General features: G+C 48.4%; 1 pseudogene; it reads right to left on the bottom strand.

Annotated features, from left to right (window-relative positions):
• Positions 1-2,963: 2,963 nt before the first annotated feature.
• LOC111147880 lies at positions 2,964-5,104 on the bottom strand (annotated as a pseudogene).
• Between the last annotated feature and the right edge of the window lie 3,044 nt (positions 5,105-8,148).

Genomic DNA, 8,148 nt, shown 5'->3' with positions numbered 1-8,148 from the left:
CTCTTCACCCTTCCTTGAACACAGGACATGCTCCTGCCCTAATGTGTGTGTCCCCAGAGGCTCCCTGCCTGGAAAGAACTCCCCCCAGACCTCTTCTTACACAATTCCTTCATGTCCTTCACATCTCTCAGAAGTCACCTTCTCAGTGAGACTCCCCTGATCCCTAGAGTAAAGAAGCCATCGTCCCCGTCCCAGCACAGGTGCTCTCTGGGTCACCTTCCTCACAGCTCCTGCCAACTTCCTAATTAAACCCTTCCCTTATGGACTGCGCTTACACAAGACACAGTTCACCTCTGAATGACCCTGGTATGGACTGGGCACCACCACTTCCATGTGGACTTTTATACAGTAAATACCATCCATGCATTTTTCTTCCTTATTATTTTTTACTATTTTCTCTAGCTTAATTATTAGAAGAATACAGTATATAATATATGTAGCATATAAAATATGTGTTAAGCAACTGTGTATTTTATTACTAAGCCTTCCAGTCAAGAGTAGGCTCTTCGTACTTAAGTTTTTGGGGAGTCAAAATTATACCTGGATTCCTGACAGTACAAGCAGGCCACTGCCCCAATCCCCACATTGAGAGACAAGTGGGAGTCTGCCCCTTACCACTAGAATGTAGTCTTCCCAAGACCAGCACATTTTGCCTCTTCTTAGTCTCACTGAGCTGTCCTAGATGTAAACATAGTGTGTCCTATATTAGGCACATGACAATTATCAGTGGAATGAATGAGCAGATAGAGGACTCCCTCTTCTAGATGAGTCTCAAGCACAGCTCTTCCAAGGCAGCTCCTGCCCCATGTGCACCCACCTCACCATCCGGGCTGCCTCTCTCTTCTCACAGGGCTGCCCTCCCCTTTCGCTCTCTGCTCAGCCCCTCCCCCACACACCATCTCTCATGCACAGCACAGCACACAGAGTTCTCTCTTCAGAAACACTGTACTTAGGCTTTTTGTATCCTTTTCTCCAACCACACAGAAATCTATGTTTGACTCTGCTTTATAAATCCGTGAACTTGGAACTGAGCCAGCACTAGGATCATTAAACTAAGGGTGGGGAGAGAGGCCAGAGCAGCAGGGAAGGCAGAAACTAACTAAAGTTTAATAAGGATGAGAACCTCTCAGATTCTTCTTCTCTCTAGCTCCAGACTCTAAATAGTAATCCAGAAAACAGCTCTAGAGGAAGGAGAAGAGATAGATGAATCTGAAAGTTCATTCCTCCATACCACAGAGACTCCTGTGTGCAGGGGCTGACCTAGGCCTATGGGAACGACAGCCCAAAGGACACCTGCTGCTGTAACTGACAGGGTCACCCAAGGGAGAATGTGACAAGTATACAAGAGCAACAACAGGCCTGATACTACAGAAACCATGAAACAAACACCCCCAAATGGGAGCTATGTTGTGACCCAGGCCTGAGGTGAGGCTGACCCAGTGACAGCAAGCTCTGGCTGCAGAAGTTCCTGGTGACAGGTGATGTTCAAGTCCCTGTGATCACAGGTCCTGGTAGGACAAGCTTCCACAGAAGGGGCAGGACAGAGAGCAGAGAGATGACTCAGCTGAAGAGTGAGAATGTCACTCCCATGATGCATTGAGCACAGACTGGGCACAGGCCCCGTCTCTGCTTGACTCTTCACAGCCTACTCCTACCCCCACCTGCCACAGACTCAGCACAAAAAACACACGGATTCTGGAAGGTTCTCAGTGCTTCCATTTATTTGCTGTCTCAACTTTACAAATTTCTTTTATTACCTCATCAGCCACACATGCCAAGTGTTAAAAAACATAAACTCATATCTGTATTCTCATTTTCAATAGGGAAGTCATTTGTACTAGCCCAACATGAAATAAAGACAGGGATGGAGATGGTCCAGCCCAGCCTCTGCTGGAACAGGAAAGCACATCAGAGAAGAGAACGCAGGTCAGTATAGGAAGGGGCCATGGTAGGCAGGGTTGACCAGCCTCCCCACCTCCTCATATTATACTCATATGAACACAGACACATTCTGACACCTTTTGCATAAAGGAGTTGTTGGTGTCACCAAGTGGGAGTGTGAATAAATCTTGCAACGCTCAGTCCCCACAAGGAAGCTGGTCTCATACTGTGAAAAATGATCATGTCAAATTTAGGTAAATCACATAAGAGCTGACATTCTCAACAGCCCCCAGCATGCTCAAAGTGTCCCTAGTGGCCCAACCCTTCCCCACATCAGGCCCTCTGAGGTCTCACCTCCAGTTATCATGAGAGACACATCAGAGCCCTGGCCTCTGTCATCGTCTAGGGGAGAACAAAGAGGACATGGTCAGAGTCCATAGGAGATGAGACTAAAGGAGGAGCTATGGAGTAGGCGAGCTCCCCATGGGGTCTTGTCTACACTACCCTGGGGTCTCAGGAATCACCCCCTCCATACTTACGTCCAGTGTGAGAGTGGTTTCCTCTTCTTTCATCTGTGGGAAGAAAACATCTTGTCAAAAGCCTGGAGAAGGCTGGGCCATGAGATCCTAGTCCAAGCTCCCTAGTCCTGATCCAAAAGGAAGTTTGCAGAATTGTGACTGAAGATCCAGAACAGGATGAGGAATCATGACAAAAGAAGTCTGGGGTCACTGGACCAAAAGACTTGCTGAAGGTCTGTGCTCAGCAGGGACCTTCCTCCCTGCCCTATGACTGCTGGGGATCAGGTCCCCATCACCAGAATTACCAAGATGAAAAATTTGTCCTTCCTTTTCATAAATGTCTTGCTACAGAGTGAATGTTAGTAATCAGCTCCAGACCGGGCAAGTACATATGTGTGGATGGTACTTGACAGTAACAAGGCAGGACAATCTGCTACCTAGGAAACCCCCCAGTGGGAAAGAAAACTCAGATCCCCCCACTCCATTTCCTACTTGAGCACTTCTTCCTCCAGATCACAGCTCCAGTCACACAATGACCACAGGGAGTGCCAGACCAGCAATGATCTATGTGATGGGGATGGTGGGAGGAGGAGGGTCTGGAAAGGGAAAGGAACATGAGGGGCCAAGACCTGTAGTAGGAGTCCTCACTTTGCCAAAATTCTTCAGAAGGTCTCTGCTTTCCCTGAGAAGAGGCTCTACCCCAAACCCTCCTTACCCCATATCAGGGTGATGGGCTCACGCAGCCCCTCATGCTGCACGTGGCACATGTATTTCTACTCCTCTCCAGAAGGCACCACTATGGCCGCCCACTTCTGTTAGGTCCCATCTCCTGCAGGCCTGGTCTCCACAAGCTCTGTGTTCTGGGTCAGGTCCTCCCCATAACGCTGCCAGGTCAGGGTGATCTCCGCAGGGTAGAAGCCCAAGGCCCAGCACCTCAGGGTGACTTCTTTGTCAGAGATGGGGTGTTGGGTCATGTGTGTGTTGGGTGGTTCTGAGGAAGAAGAATCAGAAAATCCACACTTGGGTTTACCTTTATGGGCCACTGAAATGGCATTCATGTGACCATCCTGAAGTGGACCAGGCAATTGGTTTGGATGGAAGAAGTACAAAGTCCAGTCACCTTTGACTGGCCTTTGGGCCAGTCTTTGGGATCTTTTAATCCTGCAAAGTTCTAGAACAGGGGGATGGCCCAGGGTAGGACACTGTAGGTCTAAGTGAGTCAGTGAGTCCTGACAATGCGTGGCTGGTGATTGAGTCAGAAAACCCAGAGTCAGATGTCCAAAGATGTTCTCAGATGGAGAATATCTCCATCTGGAGATATTCTCAGATGGAGGTTGTCATGGTTCCCAAGGTGGCTGCCAGGGTCAAAGGGAACCACTGATGTGTTATTTCAGGAATGGTCTCCACCTGCCTCCCTGGAGAGACTGGATTCCTCAATTGTCCTTTAGAGAAAAGCGACTCTGGGTGAGTCACTCAGTAGGAATATGAACACCAAGGCGGATCTCCCTCTCCTCACCCATTGGGTGGTTGGTATTCTGACCTTGAGTCCATTTTCCCTTTCTGTTGGGAAGCCAGCCCCAGTGGTGGGAGATTAGGGAGGCCCCGCGGCCCCGGTACCTGTGCGCAGCAGCGTCTCTTTCCCTTTCTCCAGGTACTTGCGGAGCGACTCCTCGCACGTGCCTTCCAAATAGCTTCTGTAGTGCTCTGCAGCACCTGCCGCCTCCCACTTGCGCGGGGTCATTTGCGCCGCCGTGTCCGCAGCGGTCCAGGAGCGCAGGTCCTCGTTCAGGGCGATGTGCCGTCGTAGGCCAACTGCTCATACCCGTAGAGGAGGAGCCCGTCTGGCCCCAGGTCGCAGCCAAACATCCCCTGGAGGGTGTGAGACCCTGGCCCCGCCCCCGCGGTCCGCTCTCAGATTGTCTCCACCCCTAGTGGTGGACGAGCGACTAAGTCCAAACATAAAGTAAAACCGCTTGAAAGTTCGGGGTGCTCTTCTAAGGTCGGGGAACTGGGATTCCCGCAGACTCGGCGTGGCGCTCGTACCCGGACACTCGGGGAGACCCCAGCCCGTCGGTGGGGATGGAGGTCGTGACCTGGACCCGGGCCCTGTTGCTCACCGGCCTCGCTCTGGTTGTAGTAGCCCAGGGCGGTCTGCAGGTTCACTCGGAAAGTCTGTGCGTGGTGCCCGGCGTTCTGGGTCTGCCGGTCCCAATACTTCGGTCCCCCCTGCTCCATCCACGGCGCCCGCGGCTCCATCCTCCCACTGGCAGAGTCGAACCTCACGAACTGCGTGTTGTCCACGTAGCCGACTTCCCAGTACTGGGGCTCCGCGCGTCCGGGCCAGGACACCGCGGCAGAGAAATACCTCAGGGAGTGGAAGCCTGCGGGCGCGGAGGGGCCGAGAGCCCGCCCGACTCTCCTCCCGGCGCCTTTCCGGGGGACCAGGTGGAGACTGCCGGGAGGGCAGGGGAGGGAGCACCGAATGGGGGAGAGCAGGGCGCAGGCGGGGAGGGACAGGGGAGCACAGGCTCGGGCGGGGCCGGGAGCGGCTGGGGGTCTGGGGCGGGGGGTGTCCTCCTCCCTCCCCGGGGTCCCCTCGCTCCCGCCTGGCAGAGGCCCTTTCCTCCCGTCCCGCACTCACCCGCCCAGGTCTCTCCCACGGCCAGAGCGCCCGACAGCAGCAGGAGGAGGGCTCGGGGCCGCATGGCCCAAACCTTAAGGTCTGAGGTAGGTGCGTCCCTGTGGGTCTGGTGAGGACTTTAGAACCCGGAACCGCGGTGCCGCTGATTGGCTTTGCCAGATCCCCGACACCCAATGGAACTGCGAACTGCAGTCGCCAGGAGGACCTGACACGTGGTGAGAGGGAAAAGTGAAACCCAGGGAGAGGGGAACTCTCCAACACTCGGCTTCCACGCCCCAGACACCAGTCTTGAGAGGCAGGCCCTCCCTGGGACCTGCGACTTTGCCCCGACCCCTCTCTTACTGCACGGAGCGCTCTTTATCCCCCAGTCTCCCTGAGTCGTGATTGAATCGGTGATTCTCAAACATTTTGCTCACAGTATATCTATATGGCCTTACAAATTACTGAGGATCCCAAGGATAATTTTGCATCTATGGGTTTTATCTATTAATGTTTACCATAGTAGGGATAAAACAGTGTTAAACATTTACTAATTCATTTAGAATCATATTAATGACCCATGACATGCTTTTATGAATACTGCTTTTATGAAAAATAACTATTTCCCCAAGTAAACAGGGCAGTGAGAAGAATGGATTTCTGTTATATTTTCCAGCTTTCAAGTCTCTTTCTTGTTCTTGTCTGTCGCATTAGAAGACCCCTGGACATTCAGATTTGCTTCTGCACTAATTGTGTTGTTTTGGTTGAAGTATATGAAAATATTTACAGCCTTGCATAAATATGGGAGAATAGTATGTTTCATAATCTTTTCAGATAATGCTTGATGCTTGATGCTATAACTACACAGGTTATATTTCCTGTAAGGTTATTTGCAAAGTAGCACCTGAAACAGTATCTCATTGACTATGTCCTTCTCTGTTAGATGAAAATCTATAGGCCCAACTTGTACACCGAATGGATCTTGTACTAATGCTTGATTTGTTTTAAATTAATATGTTGTTTCACTAGGTATTGTAGGTGTTCCCGTGTTTACTAGGCTGGAATCAAATTATCAAGATATCACATTTGTTTTAATATTACCACAGATGCCGACAGGAAAGTTTGTCAGTAATGAGAAGCTATCTTTGGTGGATCAAAAGTTTTCCAAAATTCTGATTTTCTCTCTAGAGTTTACATTTGGTCAAGGCAACAAGAACTGCTGTCATATGTGATTTGATTTTAATGAAGGGGTAGGCTGATGTTCATTTTTAAGAAACTGGTGGCCAAATATCCTAGTCTAAATAATCCAAGGTCTGGAAAGCATGGAGAGCAGTACCGTCCAAGACAACATTCTGTGCGGAAGGAATTGTTCTGTATCTGTGCTGTCCAGTATGGTGGCCATGAGCTTCATGGTGCTCTAGAGATACAGGTGACCCTTGAAATGTGTCTGGTGTGCTGAGCAGCTGCATTTTTAATTGTTTCTAATGGAGAGGAATTGAAGTAGCCATATGTGGCTCGTAGCTACCATGCAGACAGTATACATCTAGAACGCTCTTCGTTTTCAGGATTCTGCTCAAAAAAGACTCATAGGTATATGTATATTAAATTTATCTTCAAATGGAAGTCATGGGTTTGTCTATGCAGGTCTGAGACATACACTTATAATACAGCATGAAAGTGTAACTAATATGCATTATAACAGTTGAAGTGTACAGACATTAAACAGAACACGATGTATCACATCAAGGTCATCAGTGTTCAAAAATGCCCATTACTGGAGCTAACTGACGTGTCAATTAGTTCAGGTGTCTTGTTGGTGCCTGTGTCCACGTGGTAAATATAGGAGGCACGTAAGTCTTCACTGAGCCCAAGTGAGAATATTTATTTATTTATTTATTTATTTATTTATTTATTTATTTAAGATTTTACTTATTTATTTATTTGACAGAGAGATAGAACCAGAGAGCACAAGCAGAGGGAAAGGCAGAGGCAGAGGGAGAAGCAGGCTCTGCACTGAGCAGGGAGCCTGATGCGGAACTCAATCCCTGGACCCTGGGATCATGACCTGAGCCGAAGGCAGATGCTTAACCATCTGAGCCACCCAGGCGCCCCTGAAAACATTTATTGAGCACAACATATATCAGATACCTTGGAGGCCCTGTACCTACTTGCGGAAATCATAAAGCAGAAGATGTACATCTTAGAGTCCACCTGCCCAGAAACTTTTACCTCTTTCACCTCCCCATACTTTTGCCCAAATTCAGACTGTTCTCTGTGTTTCCCTTCACCTTCGAAACCCTCTGCTCCTCATTTCTACTGAGGGGAAAATATACATGAAATGTTTATAAGTGTGGGATGAAGAATTCTCTAAGCATGGCCCAATGATGAAAACCCATAAAGAAAAACATGAGATTTCGGCATGTCAACCACCCACTCACAAATATACAAACATGTGTCATGATCAAACTAAAAGACACAAAAACAATTTTTACAGAAAAAAGGGCAACATGCTTCAAAGTTCTTCAGCTCAAGACCACCAGTAACACCTGTGGGCACTCAAGTTGGATCTATTACTTGTTGCAGTGAGAGAGAACACACCCTTTGGGATCCTTGGGGCATCTTAACGTGAAGGTGTTGGAACCTATAAGGATATGGGCTTTGGATGGGTGTATTTTTGTTTTTGTTGGGGTTTTTTTTGACAGTTTATTTTATTTTTTCCATTTTTAAAATTTAAATTCAATTAACTAACATATAATGTATTATTGGTTTCAGAGGTAGAAGTCAGTGATTCATTAGTCTCCTATAATACCCATTGCTCATTACATCACGTGCCCGCCTTAATGTCTATCACACAGTTATCCCATCCCTCCGCCCCCCTCCCCTCCAGCAACCCTCAGTTTGTTTCCTATGATTAAGAATCGCTTATGCTTTGTCTTCCTCTCTGATTTCGTCATTTTATTTTTTACTCTCTTCTCCTATGATCCTCTGTTTTGTTTCTTAAATTCCACGTATCAGTGAGATCATATGATAATTGTCTTTCTCCGATTGACTTATTTTGCTTAGCATAATACCCTCTAGTTCCATTTTGGGTGGGTGTTTTTGAAGAAGGTCTGTGGAAGGTGGGACTCA

This window comes from Enhydra lutris, unplaced genomic scaffold (genome assembly GCF_002288905.1).
Source record: "Enhydra lutris kenyoni isolate GAN:26980312 unplaced genomic scaffold, ASM228890v2 scaffoldscaffold17, whole genome shotgun sequence".
Classification (NCBI taxonomy): Eukaryota; Metazoa; Chordata; class Mammalia; order Carnivora; family Mustelidae; genus Enhydra; species Enhydra lutris.
The sequence above is the reverse complement of the archived record's forward strand: the minus strand, read 5'-3'. Positions and strand labels throughout refer to the sequence as shown.